The 25,318-nt window shown below is 36.0% G+C and overlaps 1 protein-coding gene and 1 long non-coding RNA gene across 3 annotated transcripts in view; one reads left to right on the top strand and one right to left on the bottom strand.

Moving 5' to 3' along the window:
• PDZK1 (PDZ domain containing 1) overlaps positions 1–24,100 on the bottom strand; it is a 102,452-nt gene extending 78,352 nt beyond the window's left edge. For both annotated transcript variants that reach the window (XR_008401313.1, XM_053705883.1), the window contains exon 1: positions 24,030–24,100. The gene's annotated coding sequence lies outside the window, so the exon portion shown is untranslated. The remainder of the gene's footprint in view (positions 1–24,029) is intronic.
• The window catches only part of LOC128652894 (uncharacterized), a 106,790-nt gene that overhangs the window by 4,555 nt on the left and 76,917 nt on the right, over positions 1–25,318 (top strand). The gene's annotated exons all lie outside the window — the stretch shown is intronic.

The raw sequence follows: 25,318 nt of genomic DNA, 5'->3' as shown, positions 1-25,318 counted from the left end.
AGCTTGGAGGACTTCTTATTAAATTCTGTCTAAGGGCTGAGCTATACCTAAGAAAGTTTCAATAAAACCTTTTCTTGAATTTAACAGAATATTTTGCAAACAAGAAACTACTGAAACATTAGCTTTTATAATTTGCTATGTTCAAAGAGATTTGTGCCATCCCGTCATCACAGCCATAAGTTACAAATTAAGCTCCATCATAAGTAATAAGATCTGCATCTAACAGTTCACTTCTTGCCACATAGAATAAGTTCCAGTGTGAGAATACCTGCGTCATAAAAACATAAAATAATTAATACACCCTCCAGACCAATGTTTATCAACTCCAGAGTTCAAGTAACCCTAGCAACCCAGATATTCATAATATCTGAACCAGAGCATAGGTCAGGATGCTCCCGCTGACTAAAGGCTCGTGGCGTTCTTCTGCACTAGCACGTTGACGGTGAGAGTGTCAGTCATGTTCTCAGGGAACAGCCCCTGTATAAGCGGATTAATCTGTAACAAACACAAAGTCCCAGCACACAGCCTTACAATGAAACAGGAGCCAGTGTGTAAAAAGATGGATCCAAAGTTTATTGATCCAAGTAAAAACAAAAAGGAAGATAAGGAACCTTATCCCTAACACAGTAAAACCTGTTTAAAAAGCTAAGACTGTTACAAATTAAACCTAATACTCCTCTACTCTAAAAAAGTCGTTATGAAGTATACTAATGACATAAATAGGAAGTGCATAAATAATGCTAAAGTTCCATTATTTATTGACACACATACAAATACAGATAGAATATTTATATAAAGCACAAGTCCTCTATTCAGATGTACGTGCTGGCGTTAGAGTCACTAATCAATCTATTAAGTCGTCAAAATAGAATCTAAAGTTTAAAATACAAAAACAAATCTCTGCAAATGGTATCCTGATAAGCCCCAAAGAGAGGCACAGACAACAACATTCAATGGACCTCTCAATGGACTTGAATACAGTCACCTTACCAGGACCTGAAAAAAAAACAAATAGTGCAAAACGATATGATATACAGCAACCCTAATAGGTATACTCTCACCAGATAATAATTAAGTTGCTGATGCATTTCGACCACACAGGGACTTTTATCAAGCCCCGGTGTGGTCAAAACGTGTTGGAAACTTGGGCATCATTATCTGGCGAGTGTATGCCTATTAGCATTGCTGTATATCATAATTTAGCACTACGTTTTTTTTCTTTTCAGGTTTTATGTTTGTATGCAGAGTAATTTGTTTTTTGAATATTTTGATAAAAGCTCGCCACCTTTTAAGTTGCCAGAAAAAAATGTGAGATCTGTAAGGCAGAAATGTTTACAGATTTGTGCTGGGATTTGAGAGACTATTTCATATATGAACATGTAACAAAAACAGCAGAAAATTTAAAAAGGTACAGTGCCCTGAAAACAGCATAATTTGATTAGTATAAGGCATAGTTAAAGTTTAAACACACGCCGTGGACTCCCTCTGTACTTCGTACTCCATTGTGAACTTTTACGTAATAGAGAGTTCTTATTATTTACAGGGTAGACATCTCGCCACTTGCAGGGACAGTCCCTCTTTTTTTTAATAGAATTCCATGTGGACTGCCCCTGTGAGTGTCAGCGTGGAAAACCACGTCTAGACCGGTGAATTTTTTAGGAATCGGGCCCTTAGTCAGAATAAAAAAATCCCATTCATTTAAAATAATATAATTTCATGTCTGTTAAGAAAATATTTAAAGTTACTATTTTTTCAAACATTTGGCAGAACTTATATACAACAATGTAAGAATTATTATCAATTACATCAGCGAAATAAAAATTATTTTATTTATATGACTAGTAAACCATGTTCTTGACACGTATATGGAAACAACAATCTGTTTTCAACACTCATATATTACTTTTCCGATCAGCATGTGCTAATATATTATATTTGTTCAAAGGTTTATCAATTAATTTGCTGATAGCACACACTTCCCATGTCCTTTGATAAGACAAAAAATAAGGTAGGTCTAACGATCAAACAAACAAACAAGCAAAAATGAAGTATGCCAAGAAATATGGAATATTTTAGCAAATACCTGCGAGCGCTTATTTACTTGTAAATAACTTTCAGATCTATCCTATATTATTTTCATCATACTTTTACAATCTTTAGTGCTTGAATGTGCCATATTGCAGTTCATATGTTTTTTATGGTTGAAGATAATAAAATGTAATGGCCTATAAAGGCTCGGTTGATAAGAGAAGTATTTCATAATGACAACTATGCACTAAGGAATAGAAGAGTTCCCTGGTTTGAAAAAAAATATTCCATGGAATAAACATAAGACATAGCTACATACACTAAAGAGAGACTTATCTTTAACTTATTATGTTCAGCTATAACCTTGATGCTGATATTTTCCAATAACTGCATAATAGTTAGTTAACCCATAATTCCATTCTTACCTCAACTCTGTCAGTGAGAGTATTTGATATACATAGTGATATGTCTCAGAAGGTCTGTATTTCCTACAGTCAATATAATTAAAAATCAGTATAGAACCTAGAAATATCCCAAAATGCACTTCTCAGTGGTAGTAGTCACTGCATGAGTTACATGTCCATGCTACAGCCATACAGGGATCTGCATTAAGTCCACCTCAAGCTAAATAACTTATCTGCTGGAACAGCCTGCCATATAGCCACCTCTGTCTAATTAACCCCATCTGCTGATATTATTTCACCACAATCTCCTGTCAAAATGAAAACTTGCCCTGAAATAACCATACTGCATTGACTCCCGACACCCTCAAGCGCAGACCACCCATGTTGTGGCATTCTTGGATGTGGCTCACATTCACTATAACACAGTTTCTCATCTCCACTCCTCAAGTAAGCCTAGCAGGCAAGATTTTAATAATATCTTAACTAGAGCACAGGTGACATAATCAGTAACCCTGAATACTGAAACACAAAGGGCAGAATGTTTCCACTGACTAATGGCTTGTGGCATTCTTCTGCACTATCATGTTGTCAGCTGATCAGTGAGAGCAGGATAGTAACCATGGTTACTGATCAGCTGATTACCCCCCCATGCTCTAGTTACAATGGGGTACTTGAGACTGGTACAAACAACAAAATTGGAGGGCGCTAGAAAGTCTTAATCAAAGGTTTGTGTTTATTAACTAAATCACTACGTGATAAATAACAACAGTTACATAATAGATAATACAGTGAGAAAAAACTATTCAAATCAAGGGCATCTCCCAAAAGAGCATAATTATAATGCATAGAATCGATAACATTTGCATAAAGATTTTAAATCTATGTATTATCTTTATCATTATGCTCTAACTTTTGGGTGATGCTCATGATTTGAATAGTTTTTACTAACTGTACTATTATTCATATGTAACTGTTTTTATCACAGTGATTTAGTCAATAAATACAACCCTTTGATTAAGAGAAAGTTGTCTAGCACCATCCTATTTTGTTGTTTGTATAGTTCTAGATTGAGTCCAATATGAAGGAGTTGGACTATTTGGAGGGACTTGTCTTTTCAGGTTCAGCACCACACCTACATACTGTTATTAGTATTTGCGGACTGGAGCTGAGAAACACTGCACTTAAACTTCACCATTGCATGCCTTTCCCGTAAGGATTTCTTATAACATTATCCTCTATAGGAAGGTAATTTTTCCTAAGAAATCCCTTCCGAAGTAACCCCCACCCAAGACCCACCATGTCCCCCCATCCAAAGGATAAATGAAAACTCTCACACAGTGCAAGAATCTTGGGACCAGCAAGGATGCTCATTCTAGCAATGTTCTATTGTTTATCATTCTTGATTGGCCTGGATTCTCATCTTCATATGCCCTAAAGGCACTTTCCATCTTGGTGGACACCTTAGATCCACATCTTTTGCCTCTTTGGTTCAGGGGACTGCCAGGGCTAGTTCTATACCAAAAATTCAGGTATGTTAAAAGTTGACCACAAAGCTAAGTATAAAGGGTGCAGGAGATACTTATGTACGATCTTTATGTCTTTACATTTATTTTCCAACCCACCCTTTCCCTTCCTTTATTGTCCTCCTTGCTTGTGTAAATCAAGTACTAGACATGTAAAAATATATTTGCAAATTTCCATCAGCAGACAACTTTGACAAGGGAAATGTGCCAAAAGAAACGCATTATGGTAGAAATTAAAGAAGGCATTTGTGTATTGTGTCTGCTCAAAACAAAAAGGTGGCTGAAGCAAGCAGAACGTTGTTCCTTTTCAATGTCCTCATTATTAATAAATAACCTGTTTATGCACGTCCCATAACATGTTACTTTTGGTCACACCTCAACAAGTTTTCCAAGTTGGTTCACTAACAATATTATCGGTAGTATGTTATAAAACAATTTCTTAATTAGCAAGAATCACATTTTTTTACTATGCCATGGGTATGGAATAGGGATGAGCGAATATGTTTATATTCAAATTCGAATGTTAGAACGAATTATAGAAATCCAGTTTACATAATCAAATCTTGATAGGAACAAATATTCTTAAAATTTCTATAATCGAATGTTACTTACAGTTTTCGAATATTACTTTCGATTTCGAATGTTAATTAGTTTGAATGCCCACATTCGAAATTTCGAATGTAACATTTGATTTAACAAATACTATTCAGAAGTTCAATAGTTAATGTGGTACAGAATTGAGTAAATTGATACATAATAGATACAAATTTGAATGTTTCTATTTTGAATATTGCATAATTTAATTACATTTAAAGAAAGCATTAGAAATACTATAACAAATATATAAATTCAAATTTTTCTAATTCGAAAATTGTATAATTCGAATCGAATTATTAGAAAAATTTGAATCAAATATTCCATTTAAATAAAGCATTAGAAATACTATTACATTAAATGTTAGAATTGATAAAACATTTGAAATTCAAGTTTCATTTTTGAATGTTGCGAAACATTCGCCCATCCCTAGTATGGAAGTAGAATATATAAAAAAAAAAAATCAAACATTTTGATAAAATACTAACATTTATAATAACGAGTATAATGAAATATAATTATTTTTTTAAATACAGACTTTTAGGCCAGTAAATTTAAACAGGTAAAATGTTATCTAATTATGCCATAAGATTTATATGGTCAGTCATTAATCTTTTAGAAAAAAACATTTATTAAATGACCTGTCTAGATTAATGTTTATTTATTTAGAATAAGAGGAACTAAATTATTTGCCAGTGTAATACTGATAGATTTTCTTTGATTAATTAACGTAGTGATTATTCCTCTGCACGCATTTATAAAGAGAATATTTTAAACTTTGCAATGTTTATAAAACAGTGGAACAAAATTATTTAAAAAAAAAAATACTATAAATCATATATATCCAGCCCATGACTTCAGTGTTCTATTTTCTCACTTATCACCCAGTCACAGTTCATGAGCATTAAAGGGACATTATACACTAGATTTTTATTTGCATAAATGTTTTGTAGATGATCCATTTATAGCCCATACAGTTTAAATTTTTTTTTTTTTTTTTAAAAAGGATAGTTTTGCTTTTAAATAACATTGCTCTGATTTTCAGACTCCTTACCAAGCCCCAAAGTTTCAGGAGAATACCGACATATACCTACTCCAGCTTGCTTCTGTTTGTGTAAAGGGTCTTTTCATATGCAAAGGATAGGGGTGTCTGCTATTTCCCACTTGCAGTGGGTGTTCCAGTAACCTTTTAAACAGAGCTAAACTGGAAGCTTCTAAGTACATTTTTAAACGGTTTTATACTGCATTTTTATATCAGTATATGTGCATATTATTCTTTATAGTAGTGTCTATTACATGCAGTTATATGAAAATTGGTGTATACTGTCCCGTTAATGCTTAAATACTCATTGCATTTTATACAATCTTTCAGTATACTGTGAAATGGTAGTATTGGTTAGGAGATGCACAATAAAATTATACCAGATATGAAGGGCATGTGTGGGCACCTGGCAAAGCTGACCGCAATATTGGTAACAGCGTAAGGAAGGCTGATTATCCGCCAAATTTAATCTATTTTTCCTGACATTCATCCTGCATTGGATAATACAGGGGTTGAATCAGAGTCTAAAGATGTATCAATTGCTGTTATTCTGGAGAAGCTTACCTGTGCACTGATCAGGGCAGTTGAGGCCCTTGGCAGCTGAGAATGGACATACAACACTTCCTCCCCAGGTAAACAGGGTATGCAGTGAATACCTAATATAGTGATAAAGCTGTCATAAAGACAATGGATCAATACTAGGAGTTCTTAACTGACCTCTCTATTGTGAGTTCTACTGTGAAGGGTAAAAGAGAAAAGCCAGATTCTGCTCTATCCACCAGAGATCATGGCTGGGGTTGATAAATGGGTGGTGACATTGACTACTGCAGAGGTATTTTATTAAACTTGAGAGGCTGCTCTGCCTAGCTTTGACAAATCCGAATATACCTTGTGTGGCATTGACGAAGAAATAGGTGCTAACCACCGCACAAATGGCAGCCATTCTGCTAGATGAGCTTGACTTGTGGGATAGTGGGATAGTGATTCTCTCTGAAGACGTGAGCTTGTGCTGGGAGATAGTTAATTGAAGACCAGCTTGTGACACTATAAAAATCATCACCGCTAGTTCATTTTGGATCTTTAACCGCTAGGCCTTCCTAATTGATCTTTACAATATACCTCTGCACAGATTATCCCTAATACCTGGACTTGGCAGTGCACTTTTTCCAGCAGGTCTGTAATGTCCATGCTCCACTCCAAAAGCCCAGACTAAAGGGAGCATACATCTGCCTTGGGTTTCAGCGGACCTCCTTGAGTTTTTCCAATACAGGGACTCCTTATGGTTAAAATATAGACAAATAGGCTCTCAAAAATGACCTTGTGGCTTGTAAACAACTGCGTAACACCGGCACTAGGCAAACCAGCCTAGCCAAAACTCTCTTTTTCAGACCAGCAATATGTTTAAGCCAGTCAACTTCTGGAGTGTGATCAAAAACCTCTATAACCCTCCTAACCGCAAACTGCAACAAGCATAAAAAGACACTAAGATACTAAAGTGCCCCATAGCCATTGCCAACTAATTTAATAACCATTTTGTTGAATGAGCCACCTCCCTGATTGCAAACTGTAAATGAAAGGATGTAAAAGATGTCAATATCATTGACTCAGCAACTCTCCTCCAAACCAACAGTACAAATAAATTTAGTTTCTTACCTGTGTCCACTAATCTAACAACAGATCATCTCCAAAATCTAGAAATGAGATCTCAGCCTGAACCCGACCTGCTATGCTCCTAATGCTCAGTGCACCGGCTACTGCCATTCCAATTGCATCCTTAACTAAAACCTCTCTGATGTCTGGATATGTCCCCAAGGCTCGGAAAACAACATGGGTTGTTCCAGTCTACATAAGTGGTGATTAAACCCTAGTCTCAAACTATAGGCATATAGCCTTACTCCCTGTGTTGTCCAAAATATTGGAGAACTGTGCCTATAGCCATCTATGCAGGTTTTATCAGGAGATGGACTTACCCCACCCCGTTCCAATCTGGCTTTCACCAAACCACTCTAGCGTAACAGCTCTCTTAAAAGAAGCCAATGATGTACAGACTGGATGAAACGAGACTGGAGCTATTTTTCTTGATTAGGCAAAGGCCTTTGACACTGTTGATCACGACATCTTATTACACAAGCTCAAAGCCTTGGGATTAAATGAAATCTTTAAATTGGTTCTGCTCTTACTTATCAGACAGATCTCAAATTGTGTCCATTTCTAACAGTGTCTCCAGCTCTCTCAAAGTAATGTTCAATGTGTCCCATGGTTCCATTTTAGGGCCCCTCAAATTTTCTATATTCATAAATGATCTTCCCTTAGTTTTCAAAACCTCAACTATACACATGTATGTGAATGACACTAGAATATATGCAATAAAACCAAACATATCACAACTTGAGGCTTTGAGGTCAGAAGATGGATCTTTAAAAATATAAACCGTTTCTAAAAACTGACAAAACATTAACCATGGTTTTTTGGGACAAATCAAAAGTTTAAAAAATAAAAAAATCAAACAACGCAGAGTTAAACATAATTATATTATCAAACTGTTGGCTGGTCCCTGTCAACTCCTATAAGTATCTCAGTATTTGGCTTGATCCTAACCTGTTTGGACCTTATATTAACAAACTATTGTCCAAACAATACCCTAAAATTGGAGCCCATTTTAGAAATAAATCCTGGTTAAAGGACCAGTCAACACAGTAGATTTGTATAATCAACAAATGCAAGATAACAAGACAATGGAATAGCACTTAGTCTGAACTTCAAATGAGAAGTAGATTTTTAAAAGTTGTCTTTTTCCACTCCCCCTGTACCATGTGACTGCCATCAGCCAATCACAAATGCATACACATACCATGTGACAGCCATCAGCCATTCACAAATGCATACACACTTATTCTTGCACATGCTCAGTAGGAGCTGGTAACTCAAAAAGTTTAAATATTAAAAGACTGTGCACATTTTGTTAATGGAAGTAAATTGGAAAGTTGTTTAAAATGGCATGCTCTGGTGGTTTCCGGAGGAGGAGCTAACTGCACACACCTGTGTTTGATTACCTTCCAGTCCTGCAGCTGCTGGTGGAGTTTCTCGTGCCAAACCCAGGGACCTGGGTAGCTTCTTGGATAGCCTGTATCAACGCTCCTGGAACCAGACAGTGGACAGACATCCCACTGTGCTGACATTATTAGTCAGCTTGCAAAAAGCCTATACCTTGGGCTTCCTCTTTTTATATATATTAGAACTTGTGATATAACTTCAAAGAGGAACAGAGTGCCTCCCTCCCCCACCGGTGCTGCGTGGGAGGTTGAGGCTATCTTTATACACTCTCTCTGCTATACTGATAAACTGCCTTGAACCTGGCCCTAATTACCTGCAGGATAACAGCAGATTCTCTCCATACCCTTTCCTCCCCCACCGGTGCTGCGTGGGAGGATAAGGCTATTTACATATATCAACACTGCTGCACTAACAAAGGACCTGATGTTTTTTTCCTGACTCCTGCCCTGAGTACCCACAGCAGCGCGGCGGACCCCCCACATACCTTCCTCTCCCCCACCGAAGTTGAGAGGGAGACAGAAATCATCCGTGAGACTGAGCTGAAGTGTGGTGGCGGAGCCGCATCTTCAAGCAGGGAGCGATAAGTACTCGAAGCGGCTCTGCTCGGTGCCGGACTGAAAGCTTGCTGGAGAATCCCCCCTCCCCCACCGGTGCTGCGTGGGAGGTCGGGGCTGTGTGTAGCTAGCCTGGCAGTTGCCGCTGAGATCTCCCTGTGCAGCGCCTCTGCATATCTCTGCTCTGGTTCCTCGAGACGCTGTGGGTAAGCGCTAAATTAGGAGGTGCTCAATCTGGGAGTATGTTTTTCTCTCTTCACCTTTTTTTTGGGGATACCAACCAGAGCTGCATGTCCTGGGGAACACTGTATGGATCCTGGTAAAAATGCTATGGAAGATGGCTGTATAATTAACCCCTCTAATAGGTATCAGCAATTTTGGCATTTTCTCATATTGAAGGCTCTTTCTGCCCACCTACCTGGCTATTAGTTGAACGCTGATGCATAGAATGACCCAGGTAAGGTGACGAGCTGCATACATACAAGAACTGGCTGAACTTTATTAACTATATAAAGGAACTTTTTTTTTTTTTTTTTTTTTTTTTTTTCATTGGCTCCTTATATGATTCTTTTTTCTGCATATGATTTGTTTGGCACATTTAATTTTATTTAACTATATTACTTGTCGCTACAATTTTTGTCATATCAATGTATTGAGCAAATCTAGGCAAAAATGTTAATGCTTAAGAATGTGTAAAATGTGCATAGTATGTAAAAAGACATTGTACTTTCTCCTCTAAAAAGTGAAACATTCTCAGGGGAGAGAGAAGGGAGAGGAGAAGGGGAGGAAAAAAAAAATCAAAGGTTATTGAGTGTGAATAAGGAATTAATAATTCAATACCAGAGAAATTTACTATAACCTTTTTCAGGATATATTACCCATTATTACTGCTTGGAGGGAAGGGCTATATAGAGATAAAAGATCCTCAGTTATATTATCTAATAACTCTTTCCTAAGAATAAATCTCCTACGTTCCCTGAAAATAAAATACTATCCCTTACTATTGGACAGGGAGAAAGTTTATATAGAAATATAAAGATCATTAGTTAAAACTACCTTATAAATTTTCTTTAAAGAAGAGATATTTTAACTTCTCTGAAAATATAATACAAATGAAACTGACTGAACCAGGATATAACTAGGTCACTGTGAATATGTTTGCTTACCTATAAAATATACTGTATATAATTGCTGGAATAATATTTTCTTGGATATAAATCTAATTAAGAAATTGCTGTTGCTGCTTTCAGAGATACCATTTCCTTTATTGTGTCTTTTGAAGATTAGCAACAGTAAGACAATTAACAAATTGGCATAAAATTGCCTAACATTAATAACGTCCCTGATCTCTGCATCCCTGGCTGGATCTAAATAACACGATTTAATTCACAGTTTATTATTTTTCCTTTCTTTCCTTTTTTTTTTTTTTTTTTTTTTTTCTCTCTCCCCTTTTCTTTTCCCTCACTTGGTCACAATAGTGCACATCCCTATCCTCACTTGTCTATTTGAGAACGCTTCACCTTCTCAAACTTAACTCTAAAATTAAGTTCACTCCCTGTATTGATCTTCACTTAGATAAATTGCCTCACTTCAATTTTTTTTAATTCTCTTTTCTTTTCTGGCACATGGATAAATTCCTTCACACCTCACCCCGGAATATTTCTCCAGCCATGGCAGCAAGACAGAGAGACAGAAAATTGAAGGGTAATCAGGAGCCTCCCACAGAAGCGCAACCAACTATGTTAAATGTACCAGTTGTACAAGAAGTAACCAATATTCACAGCTTAGTCGCTAGTATATCTGATGCGCTCTCTCCTAAATTTGAGGCTCTTAGAGCTGAAATCAAACAAGATTTTCTTTCTCTGACACAAGAGGTTCGTCAATTCTCCAATAGGCTGCAGGAAGCCGAACAAAGAGTTTCGGACCTGGAAGATCTAACAATAACGCATAGTTCTAATCTAGAAGGTATAAATAATAACGTACAGAAAATTCAAAACAGATTAGAAGATCTAGAAAATCGTTCTAGAAGAAATAATATAAGAATTATAGGCCTTCCGGAAGAACAACAATATGACAATCTTGTTAATTTTATATCAGAAACCTTGCCTACAATTTTAAAGATGCCATCTACCCTATATCCCATCCCAGTGGAGAGAGCGCACAGACTTGGTCTACCTCGCTCAGGCAATAAAGATAGAACTAGGCCTAGGCCTGTTATCGCTAGAATATTAAATTTTCAAGACAAACTTACCTTATTCCAGCATTATCGCAAACAACAGCCTGTTAAGGCTGGAGATGCTACAATCCTTATGTTTCAAGATTTCTCCGCTGACACTGCAGCAAGGAGAAGGGAGCTTGCTCCTATTTGTTCCAAATTGATACAAAAAGGGTACCAGGCAACCATAATGTACCCCTACAAATTAAAGGTTAAAGTTGGGGAAGTCACACACTTCTTTGAAGAAGCTCAACTGGCTGAGAGCTTCTATAACACACTGGGTTCCTAAGCTTAATAACAGCAATATTGAATATCTGATTATTAGACTGAGTGTAAGCTATAGGTTTTTGCTTATGGGAAAGACCGTGTCTCTTCTAGACGTGAGTCCTAGGACCCAACCCCCACCTGTGCGGAGAAAATTTAGGTGTCTAATTTTAAATTATTATTATTATTTTATTTTATTATTATTATTATTATTATTTTTTTTATTTTTTTTATTTATTTTATTTATTTATTTATTTATTTTTTCTCTTTCTCTCTTCTCTTTCTCCCTTCTTAATGTATAAATGAATATGCTGAATAAAAATTGTAAAATAGTATCTTGGAATGTAGGTGGTATATCTACCCCTATAAAGAGAAAAGCAATCCTTAATCACCTGCGAAAGATCCAGACTGACATAGGTTTTATTCAAGAAACCCATTTATCAGCTGAAGAATCTTTAAAACTTAAATCAACATGGGTAAAAGAAATCTATTTTGCACCTAGTGTTAAGAGGAAAAGGGGGGTAGCAATTCTAATAGGAAAGAAAATTGATACCGAAGTCACACATTTTGAGGCTGACATCGGGGGGAGATATGTACTACTGAAAATAAAGATTGCCCAGAAGATGTATACATTATGTAATACATACGGCCCTAATGTATTTGATCCAAAATTTTGGAACACTTTGCAGACCAAATTATTATCCTTCACGGAAGGCTCTTTAATTATGGGAGGAGATTACAATATGGCACCACAATGCCCGATCGATAGGCTAAGACATAATGTCAAACAGTTAAAACAAAAAAAAGAATCTAGAGGGTAAGATGTTTAAAAAAATAATGCAGAACTTAGCACTGCGGGATATCTGGAGACAGCAAAATCCTTCTACTCAAAATTTTACCTGTCTTTCCAAGGCGCATAAGACGCTCTCCAGAATCGACATTTTTCTAATTGATGAACGTATGGTGATGAGAGGGGTAAAAACAGATATAGGACCAATATTTCTTTCAGATCATGCACCGATTGTACTTGAGTTTCAGCTTTCACATTTGTATTCTGCTGCAACAAGTTTCTTTTTTCCCTACTATCTGACGACTGAGGTAAAATTCAAGAACTGGCTTATAAATAGATATAAGGAATTTGTACATTTTAATAAAGACTATTTAAACCGCCCTGAAGTATTTTGGGACACTGCAAAAGCAGTAATGAGAGGCGAAATAATTTCATATAGCTCAGCCCTGCATAAGAAAATTCGATCTAGAGAAAGAGAATCATGCCAATGTTTAACTAACACTTATAATCATTATCTGCTTGACAAAACCCCCTTAAATTGGGCAAAATACGTTAAAGCAAAAAATGAAAGGGATACTTTTGTTTTACTGCAAGAAACTCAAAAGGAATTAAAAATGCAGGCTAAGCTATATAAATATGGTAATAAATCAGGTAAGATGCTGGCCAAATTAATAAAAAATGAGAAAAAACAACCAATCATAGACAAATTGTATAATAAAGGTCTTCAGCTTTCTAAAGCCGAAGACATACTAGCTGCATTTAATGAATATTACCAGGAATTATATTCATTTAAAACAAGTGATACGCATACATCTGATGACTTTTGGAGAGATATCACGTATCCTACTGTCACATCAGAAATGGCTGATAGCCTCAATGTCCCTATTTCCATAGAAGAAATAGAGAAAGTAATATCCAAGCTTGCCTCAAATAAAGCAGCAGGTCCAGATGGCTTGCCTAGTGAATTCTATAAGATCCTGATTGGTGAAGCCACCCCACATCTTTGCACGCTCTTTAACAGCTTCTTTATTAGTGGTAAAATGATCCCCTCTTCATTTACCAATTCTTACACAACTTTGATATTAAAAGGCGGAAAAAACCCTGAATACAAGGAATCCTACAGACCAATTGCACTGTTAAATTCAGATTACAAAATTCTTACTGCAATTCTAGCATCTAGACTTCAAAGACCCCTCTCAGAAATTATACATACTGATCAAGCAGGTTTTCTAAATAACCGCAACTCAGCCTCAAAAATTAGGGAAGCCCTATTGGTGACAGAATATTTTGAGGTACTATCTAATTTAACTAGCGGGGGGGAGGACATACCTGACCTTGCTATTATTTCCTTAGATGCTGAAAAAGCCTTTGATTCAATATTTTACGAACATATCAAAACATCGTTAAGACAATTTGGCATCAGAGGTAATTTTCTTGAATTTATCGAAAATCTATATAAACACCCATCTACAAGATTGATAGTGAATAACAACATTTCCCCCTCTATCTTGTTAGGTAGAGGAACAAGGCAGGGCTGTCCTCTTTCCCCGCTCTTATTTAATATTTCCATTGAACCTCTAGCAATTAAAATACGCCATCATTTGGATGGTATAAAAATTCGTAACTGCGAAATAAAAATCGGTCTGTATGCTGATGATCTGCTGCTTTATTTGGCTAACACCAAACTGAACTTACCAAAACTTTTTCAGATCTTGGAACAATTTGGTACATTCTCTGGATACAAAGTAAATATGACAAAATCAGAGATAGTGTGGCTCAGGAAAAATAAAACTTCAATATTAGAAACTCCTTTTCGCCAAGTAAAAGATTCTTTTAAATATCTAGGGATTCATATTCCGACAAGGTCCGTAGATCTCTATACATTGAATATACCCCCAGTAGTAAAAATGATCAAAGAAAAGCTTTTGTTATGGCAAAATCTCCCAATATCACTTTCTGGAAGGATTGCCCTTTTTAAAATGGCTCTTCTTCCAAAACTTTTATATATACTTCAAAATACACCAATAATTCTATTAGGTAAGGATATACGTTCAATCAATACTTCACTTATACAGTTCTTATGGCAGAATAAGAGGTCAAAGATATCTCTTATGAAACTTTCAATACCAAGAAAGGATGGTGGTCTTGCCTTACCAGACATAAGGCTATATAACCTCTCCTTTCTGGCTCGTGTCGTAACAGACTGGATCTCATCTAATAACTATGTCTTGAATAATTATCTCGAGACCAGTGTCTGCTACCCATATTCTCTATCTGCATTAATACACTTAGTACCTAAAGAAATCCCCTCAGAAATTAAACGATTTAAAACAATTCTTAACCCACTTAAAGCTTGGCACAAGATAGTAACCTTTCTTTCAATTAATAATAGTGCTACCTGTCTTTTGCCTATAATAGGTAACCCTATTTTTCAATCAGGATTGCATTCCGAAGTCTTTAGGAAATGGCATAATCGGGGGTTAACCAAGGTATACCAAATAATTGATAAAGAGAGAAAATATATCAAAACATTCCAGGAATTAAAAAGAGATTTTGATTTGCCCAATAAAGACTTCTTTGCGTATTTGCAATTAAGGCATTTTGCACAGGACCTAGTTAAGAAAGCTGGTTGGGAATGGGGACTAGGTAAACTCGATGATTGGCTTGCTCTAACAAGAAATGGTCATATGTCAATTGCACCATGTTATCACCTTCTGGGTACAAATAAAGGAGAACCGGTACTGGCAAAGATTGCCCTCTACTGGAATACAGCAATCCCTCAGAGTAATATTGAGTCTAAAACTATTCAATTGTCAATTAAAAAAATTGCACAAGTAACGCTCTCTGCAACTTGGAGGGAGGCACATGTTAAGCTCCTTCATGGGGCATATTTTACCCCCGAGAGAGGTTTCAAATGTGTGAATGTAGGGTTTAATAAATGTCCTAAATGTTCGTATCAGGCAGCTGATTTAATACATATGTTTTGGTATTGTCCAAAGATTAAAAATCTCTGGGCTAGGCTCGAATACTGGCTAAAAAAGGTGCTTAAGATAGGCTATGTCTCTTTGACAATATATCAGATAATACTCTGCCTTAAGGAAGAGCCTGGTAAGCAAACTGATGAAAAAATAATAATCTCCGCTATTCTTGCTACCAGGTATTTAATCTGTAAGAAGTGGAAAAGTCATGCAATGCCAAGCATTACTGAAATTAAAAACTGCATGAAAAAACAATGCATTTTAGACCAGAGAAACGCGGATATAAATAATGAACAAGACATTAAAAGGTTCTTTGATAAATGGGCTGCCTTCTTAAAAATCTTTCCGGCTGCAGAAATAGATTATATAATCTTCCCCTTTAGAAATACAGAAATTGTTCTATTAGGGAACTGGTAAAGCTTCAGGAGGAAGAAAGTGATGGTAATTTTTTTTTTGTTTGTTTTTGTTTTTTTTTGTGTGTTTTTTTTGTTATGTTTTCTCTTCGCATGGGGGGGGGGGACAAGGGGGGGGGGGGGTTATACTGAAAATCAAAAACTCTAAGCATTGTAGGAAAATAAAATGTTTGTGTTCATTAATGTGATGATTAGCCTAAATTTAACTACATGTATAAATGAACATAGTACTATGTTGTCAAATTTATTGTATCTTTTGATTATGCCATGTTTTCAAAATGGTTGATATTGTTTTTGGACAGTGACTTGGATTATAAATAAAACAATTAAAAAAAAAAAAAATGGCATGCTCTATCTGAATAATGAAAGTTTAATTTTGATTGAGTGTCCCTTTAAATCTTGAGGTTAGGAAATGTATTGTACAACAAATGCTGATCCCGACAATCGATTACGGTAATGTTGTGTATGCGTCTGCGCCTCACATTCATCTCAGTAAACGTGCAACTCTCTATAACTCATTATGCTGATTTGTCCTGCAATGTGATTACAAAACTCATCATTGTGATATGTAAAAATAACTAAATTGGCTCTCGCTTGACTCTAGACGCTTCCTTTACCTCTCTTGCCTTGTCTATAACTACTTTTCTGAAAAACTCCCACACTACCTGAGCAGTATGTTCACCCAGGCTCCCCTATAACTTAAAGGGACACTGTACCCAAAAATTTTCTTTCGTGATTCAGATTGAGCATGAAATTTTAAGCAACTTTCTAATTTACTCCTATTATCAAATTTTCTTCATTCTCTTGGTATCTTACAAGGAATCTGCTATATGTAAAAAACATGAGTTTCTTAAAACTATTGTTATTACAGAGAGTCTCCCTCATCCTTATCACTTATTTCAAGTGTCAATCTATAATAAAAATGTTCTCAATTGAAAATCAATAGAAATTAAACATTAATTCTTAAATGCCATAAATATAAATGAGAGGCTACCATAAACCAAAGAAAGTGCCTGATCAAGGGAAACCTGGTTTTATTCCAATAACAACTTGTGAACTTAAAAGGGGGGGGGGGGAGGTTATACATGTGTAATACAGTTTAACTAGGCGTACAGAGCACTGCACACACACTATAGATTAAAGGGCCATTATAGTAATACAATTAAATGCTCTCATTTGTTAGAGCCGAGTTGTGCAACTAGAAATGCTGGTTGGATGAGAGGCAGTTTCTGCTCAGGACCAGCAGTGCTCTGCGTGTCCTAAGCAGAACTTTAATTATATGTTTAACCCATAGGATTACTAGGTGTCCAATATTCAATGGGACAGCCCAGTATTTAGCAGTCAAGTAAAATCTACAGAAAAATACTAGACAGTTGAATGTCCATTTTTATTAAAGTCCCATTAATGTCAGATACATGTAAAAAAAAAGGCCTCCTATGCCACAGTGAGTTGCAAATAAGGTGTTAAGACATTCATGGGGGTGTTAAGTTAGTATTGTATGTGCTCCTGGCAGTCAAGGGGGTCAAATCAATACTGTGTTCCTTAGTTATTAGCAGCTAATGAGAAAGGATTGACCTTTATGATACTGGCGGCCAGGAGATGAAAACACTGCTCAGTTGGGAAAAATACACATCTGAAATAAAGTGTGGGGCCTAAGGTAGAGCTTTGGGGGACATTGTGTGTCCCCAACGTACCACCTGTGTCCAGTCACCTACAGGGTTTGGGGAGGACAGCTGGTAACACTTAACTTGCACATAGCTTTCCAGCACACTCTCACAAATCAAATCATGTCAATTTTAGCTCCATAAGGGCCCTTTAACACTACTGTAACTGGGTATTTTATTGTTGTGCAGTTGCTTGCATATAACTATGTGTTTAACTCCTGCAAAGGGTTAAAGTCAGCTCAGAAACCGCAAGAACCTACTGGGACCTGTCTAAACACATCTGCTGAGCCAACAACAAGAGATACATGTGTGTAACCAACAATCAGAAGCTAGCTCCCTGTAGTACATTGCTGTTCCTGAGCCTACCTACGTATGCTTTTAAACAAAGGATACCAAGAGAGAATAAGCAAGTTTGAAAATAAGTAAATTGAAACGTTTCTTAAAATGACATTGACTCTCTGAACCATGACAATTTAATGATTAATTGATTAATGTCCCTTTAGTTGTTGAACAATGCTAAAAAATATCTAAAATACATAAATGCAAAGCTTTAGTTTGGAATATTCAGTGGTAATATATATGGACACTGTACTTGATGGTTTGCATGGAAAATATGAAGTAAATAATATTATTTAATGGGACAGTCAAGCAATATGCAATTTTAAACAAATTTACAATGTTCTATTTGCTTTGTTCCTTTGGCATCCTTTATTGAAGAGCATATAGGCTTAGGATCAACAATGCACCTATGGGAACTAGCTGCTGATTGTTGGCTGCACATATATGCCTCCTGTCATTGGCTCACCTGGGTTCAGCTAGCTCCCAGTAGTGTGTTGCTGCTCCTGAGCTTATGCATGCTTTTCAATAAAGGATACCAAGAGAATGAAGCAAACTTGATAGTAGAAGTAAAATTGGAAAGTTGTTTAAAATTGTATTCTTTATCTGAACCATTATAAAAATGTGTGGGGGTTAGATTTTCCTTTAAATGTATATATCAATATCAGCTGTGCACCTTCTACTAATGCTCATTAGCTAACAGATTCCTCCTGCTAATTCTCATTAATAGGAAGTTCCTCTCAGCCAATAAGGAGTAGCAGGAAGTAAATAACTGATACAGATCTATTAGTTACAATTACAGCTGAAAACACTTTTACTTCACGTTTTTTTTCCCAAGTAAAAAAGTCAAGAGCTTTAAATACTGTTCTATCAGTGTTAAAATAACACAGCTGATACAGCACTATGTTTAGATTGCTTGTGCCAGAACTAAAGCACATAGGACAAAGTCTTGTTAACCCTTTTGCTATCAAGAATGGCTGCAGCGCATTGATCCATAATGCAATGTATTTCTCTCTGACAACCAGACAGTTAAAGCGAACTAACCTCTGTACTATTACGATCAGCATTATTTTACGGCTGACATGTTGTAACTACTTTTCTTGAACAGATCTGTATCTAGATTTATTTCCTTTCTTTTGAAGACCCCCCCCCCCCCCCCCAGCTGGGCTCATTAGACGATAGATGATAGGGCCTTTATTTCTATGTGTATGCTTTATTTTCTAAATGCAGGGCTTGTGCTAGAAGTTTTGGCTCAAAGGTGAAGACACATTTTGCCGCCCCCCTGCCCAAATAAATGATATAACCTGCCATTACTGCTTCTCAAGAAAATGTTTTAATTGCGTGTTAAGCAAATATAGTTTATCTATATTAATAGAGAACATAGATTTCAGTTATCACATCAAATTCTTGGCTGATAATCTGATTTATTATAACTATAATGGTTAATTTCTTCATGATATAACATACTAAAGTGGTGGCTCTGCACAACATAGCAAATTAGTGGTGGCTCTGCACAACATAGCAAATTAGTGGTGGCTCTGCATAATAAATCAAAGAGTAGACTACTTTTACCTGATTCTTAAAAACACCGGCTAGGTGGCAACTATCTGTTCCATTCACTATTACTTCTATGTGTGTGTGCACAATGTGTGCGCCTGTATCATATGCCAATGGGAGAGTGGCAAATATCAATAAAAGAAACATAGTGACAATATATGCCTTTTTAGAATGTTTTTTCTGCACATCTTTATGAAATTAAAGGGCTTAAAAGCTCAAAATGGAAATGTGCATGGGCGTATTTAAGTTTGAAATTGAAGTATTTTTGCAATATACTTTCATTAGCAAATAAGATACTACTAAAATTTATTACAGTTTTAAAGTGGCGTCAAACACCACACCTGCTCAGAGGGTCAGCAGTGACTTGTATGATTTTTACAGACATAATACCCATTACTGCCAGCTCTCTGAGCATATGTGTGTATGCCACTGGAAAACAGTAATACCTTTTACTAAAAGCATTTATTTTAGCATATATATTCTTACAGAATTTAATTTTGCATTTAACGTCCCTTTAACACCAAACCTAGAGTAGCCAGTAATATAGCTGCTTCAATGAGTAGCAACCTTTGTACAAGTAATCTTTGTGCACTCATCTTGTGACTCCATGCAATTAGCCATTCATGACAATAATGGTGTCAAATTCTACAAAATCAGATTTACTGAGGTCTAAAAATTTCTGCCCCATTTCTTTTTATTTACACTTAAATGTGCCAATACCTCCCCTAACATCATTATGTACCCTTTAAACTGTGCACCTCACACCCCAAATATTTTGGGAGACCCTCACAGCAGAGAGCTAATCCCCCTCTGTTTAAACAAGACTGAAAGATATCAGATTATTAAACTAGTTTCACACATTACTATGATGAAAGTAAAACCCACAAATATTTAATGTGCCCCTTGTATAGTTACAAAACACTGAATTTTACAAGAGCAAATAGTAAAATACTACAACTACTACTGCTAATAATTTTAAGAACACATCATGCAAGAGAAGTGTTCTCAAATTGAGGTTGTTTGCTTAAACTGATCACCGACTTTTTAAAAATAAAAAAATAAATAAAAAAATCGGCTATAATATAATATAAAGTTGCAAAGGTTGACAGGAATTTCTTTCGTGTAAGATTTTGTGTAATTACCAAGAATTCCTAGTTACGAATTTAAACTGAGACAAACTCAAGACGCCAATAACACTTCACACGTTAAAGGGGCAGTAACACTGAGATTTTTATATAAAATATTTAGTTATGTGAGATGAAGCAATTTTGCAATATATTTTAATTATTTATTTTGTCCCCTTTAATGTAATTTTGCTCTGAAAATTGTCAGAACTCAAATGCACCTGCTGACTTCTCAAGGCTAACTTCGCGTTATGGGGCGATTTATCATAAATGCGCCCCTGTCTGCGGTAGCTCGCCTCTGGTGGTGTGAATTGTCGTGGAGGAATTCACCATTGCACATGAGCGCTATTTTGCGCTCGCATGCAATCCCGCCCCCTGCCCTCGCACAGCCAATCAACCACGCGTCGGAAAAGACCGGGGAGATTGAATTTCACCAAACAAGAGGTGGCGAAGAGGTTAGCAAAGCAGCGGTCTGATGAACCTGCAGCCGTAGGGGCTCAAACACCGGCGAAAGCCTTTGATAAATCGACCCCTATATCTGTCACTAATTGGTTTTATAAGAAAACAGCTGAAAAACAATGCACTTTACACTCATATTTTAACATTGGCTAGTCTTGTTGTCTGCAGACTAAAGCTCAGATTGGCTCATCCAAATAAGGCAAATTATGGGTGGAGCTTAGCTATTAAAAAAAAATTGCAATAAAAAGAATGTTAAAAGGGACATGAAACCCAAACATTTTCAGATGATTCAGATAGAGAATACAATTTTAAACAACATTCTAATTTACATCTATTATCTAATTTGTTTCATTCTCTTGGTATCATTTGTTAAAGAAGCAGCAATGCACTACTGGTTTCAAACTGAACACATGGGTGAGCCAATCACAATCTGTATAAATATGCAGCAACCAATCAGTAGCTAGAAACTAGGTTCTTTGTTGCTCCTGAGCTTTCCTAGATAACATTTCAGCAAAGGATAACAAGAGAAGGAAGCAAATTAAATAAAAGTAGTGCATTGGAAAGTTTTTGAAAATTGTATTCTCTGTCTGAATCGTGAAAGAAAAATTTTGGGTTTCATGTCCCTTTAAAGTTGTTTTAAAAACATTAAGACTTGGCTGATATGCTATTCTATAGCAACACAACAGAAATGTCCTGAAAGTACAAGGTGTTTACTGCCCCTTTAAAGGGATATGAAACCCAAAAAATGACTTTTGTGATTCAGATAGAGCATACAGTTTAAACAAAAGTGTCCAGTTTATTCTAAATCAAATTGGCTTTGTTCCCATGGTATTCTTTGTTGAAGAGATACCCAAGTAGATGTCAGGATCACTACATGGCAGGAAATAGTGCTCTTGCAAATGGATATCATTCTTGCAAAACTGCTGCTATATAGTGCTCCAGACACAAAAGATACCAAGAGAATAAAGAACATTTGAGAACAGAAGTAAATTATGTTGTTTAACCTTTTAACGCCGTTATGCCGTTCTATTCCGTCATATTTACACTGGGCTTTAAAGCCGTTATGACGGAATAGAACGTCATATCAAACGGCTGTCCTGAAGCCTTCTGCGCTTCAAGGACTTGATCGCGGTCTGGAGGGCGTTCCTAGGGTTGTAGGGACGCCCCCCAGATGCGATCCAATAATTGAAATCTCGCGATCGTATGCACGATCGCGTAGTTTCAATTTGTCTACATCGGAACAGTTGTTCCGATGTAGGCACTTTAACCCTGTCACGAAAGGGTTAAAATTGCATGCTCTATCAGAATCATGAAAGATAAATATTGGGTTTCATGTCCCTTTAAGGAGAGTACATTTAAAGAGACATTGCAGTCAAAATTGTAACGCTCATCAGTACATTTCAGTTTCAAATAGAAGAATATGTGAAATAGATATTCTAAAGCTATGACTGTTTTATAACTATACATGCTCAGTGCACTAGCATTTTACACAGTATATCTGCTCAGAGAACCAACAGGGTCTTATGCAGGAGATACGTTTATATGATTCCAGGCACTGTCAGCTTAAGTGAGGCATTAAAAGCTTTGGCCTCAGCAGAGGAGATAAGATAAAAACCAAGAAGGTTTTAAACCTTAGGATACCTAGGTTACAAACTGAAGTTGCCTGTCACTTTTTGGAGACTAAAACTATATACTTGTTTTATAATATTTAAACAACTGATAAAATTCTAAAAAAACAAAAACACAACTGAATACTATTCCCAGGTTAATATTTGCTTTGAACGCATCATTTTATCTAGCGTTTATACAGTGTTTTACGTCCCTCTAATGGCGGATTTGAGTATTCTGAATTAAAATCTCTAATTCTGAAAGATTATACATCCGCCAAATGAAATCATAATCACAGCTGTATACACATGAGCAGGATATAAGTATCTCCTTCCCTATGTGTTATCCATGACTCAGGTTCAATTAGTATATGTGTACAAGTACATACTGTATATATCTTGGGGTTCTGCTGGAGTAAAGACTGCTATTCTAAGTCTCATATAGATGTCTGTGTTTATCTGTCACATATTATGCACTGCGTATAATATCTTGTATGACAAGTGCACAAATTTCTATAATGCAGACACAACAGGTTCACTATGTTGGCCGTATGAAGAAAGTTCCTACAATTTTAGTAATATGAAATAATAATAATGCAAAATAACAATGCAATGTTAAAATTACTAATATACTGTAGGTATATCATATGTTTTATTAAAAATGGTGCAGAGGGTTTGTTCACTACAGGGCCTGTGTGGACTCTATACAGTCAGACATATAATTTATATACACACACACATATATATATATATATATATATATATATATATATAAAATATATATATATATATATATATATATAAAATATATATATAAAATATATATATATAAAATATATATATATATATATATATATATATATATATATATATATATATATATATATATATATATATATATATATATATATATGTAAATTTACATAAATAAACCATGTATAGTTAAATCCAGAGAGTGCTGTTTTCTACTGAGAATAATGTCTTTTTCCAGCACCTTGGTCTGAGGATATTTTGTTTGTGAGAGTGGTATGTATGTATGTATATTATATTATAATACCCCTAAACAAAGAATATCAAGAGAATGTAGCAAATTAGAAAGTTGTTTAAAATTGCATGCTCATTCTAAATCGTGAAAAAAAAATAAAAAAAATTGGGTTTCATGTAACTATCATAATCATGGTGTGTGCAGTCACAAACCAACATGCATATAAGTTATGAAAATATTGAACTAAAAACAAATACTATATTGTTATTATAAAATATTCATCTCTGCTAGTACAGCTGAGAATTCATATCACTGTATTCACAACAGTCTAAAATGTAAACAAATCTATATAAATAGTTTCTATAAACTGCCGCTGATTTTAAAATCTCCTTAATGTTTGCATTACTCAGATTCCTAGCACAGAACCTCTGTCCTTACCTTAGGATGTCAGCAGAAAGGCTGGCGTTGCAAGCTCTTGCTAGGGAAGTCTTGAGCTGGCACAAAAAAACTGGACTTTGGTTGGGCAAAGGTTGTATTAAAAGATGATCTATTTAACTTCACTCTGCTGAATAACTGGACTATTATATCTGCTATAAATTAATTTTCTCAATCAGGGTCACAGGTTACATTTTATAGCATCTATTACAGTTCTTAACCCAGAACCCATAAAACAGCTATATCTGAGGTTATAGCTCGTTTATTGTAATAAAGCCTTCCACTAAATGCAATATTTTTATGTAAAAGCAGTAATATTGTACAAACCACTATTTGTTTTTTTTGGCCCTGTATATTACAGAATCTAAAAACGTTATTTTTTTTTTAGCAAAACAATCCAAAAGACCCCTTTATAATACAGCTAAATTCACACACAGATATATTGTATGGCAGCATTGGTTTTTGCTTTCTTTGACATGTGTCCTGATTTTCACAGGACAGTCACATTTTTTGTTTCCTGTCCCATAATAGAATTGTCCCAGAAGTCTGCTGTACATTTCAAAAGCCTACCCAGAGAAGGGGGTTTGGCATGAATGTCTGTGGCCTGGGAATTAGATTAAATAGAATTTGGAATATATTTGTGTTGGTATATTGGCATCACATAAAATGTATAGGTTAGATGATTGTTAGATAGTATTGTTTAATTTAATCAATAAATAGCATGAGATTCACATACGCCAGTTCACCAAATGAGGTATAGAGGCCGAATTATCAAGCTGTCAACTATGCTGCATTCGACGGCACCAATACACTCGCCTAACATTGCGGCCGCAGACCTGAATATGCTCTCCTTAATTATAAAAAAAGCTGTCAAAAAGCCACACACCAAGTACGGGGCGATGAGCAGCGGACTGTTGTTAACTAGCAGTCATCGATCTCGCTGCTATTCGGCTTTTTCACAACTTTATTTATACCCTGTCACTAGTCACCGCCACTATACTAAAATGTTTAACCCCTATCCCGCTGCTCCCGGACCCCGCCGCAACTAAATAAAGTTATTAACCCCCATCCCGCTGCTCCCGGAGCCCACCGCAACTCTAATACAGTTATTAACCCCTATCCCTCCGCTCCCGGAGCCCACCGCAAGTCTAATAAAGTTATTAACCCCTATCCCCCGCAACTAAATAAATGTATTAACCCCTAAACCCCTGGCCTCCCACATCACTACCACTTACTAAACCTATTAACCCCTAAACCGCCAGCCCCCCACATTGCCATAAACTAAATTAAGC

Source organism: Bombina bombina, chromosome 3 (assembly GCF_027579735.1).
Source record: "Bombina bombina isolate aBomBom1 chromosome 3, aBomBom1.pri, whole genome shotgun sequence".
NCBI classification, from domain to species: Eukaryota; Metazoa; Chordata; class Amphibia; order Anura; family Bombinatoridae; genus Bombina; species Bombina bombina.
The sequence above is the reverse complement of the archived record's forward strand: the minus strand, read 5'-3'. Positions and strand labels throughout refer to the sequence as shown.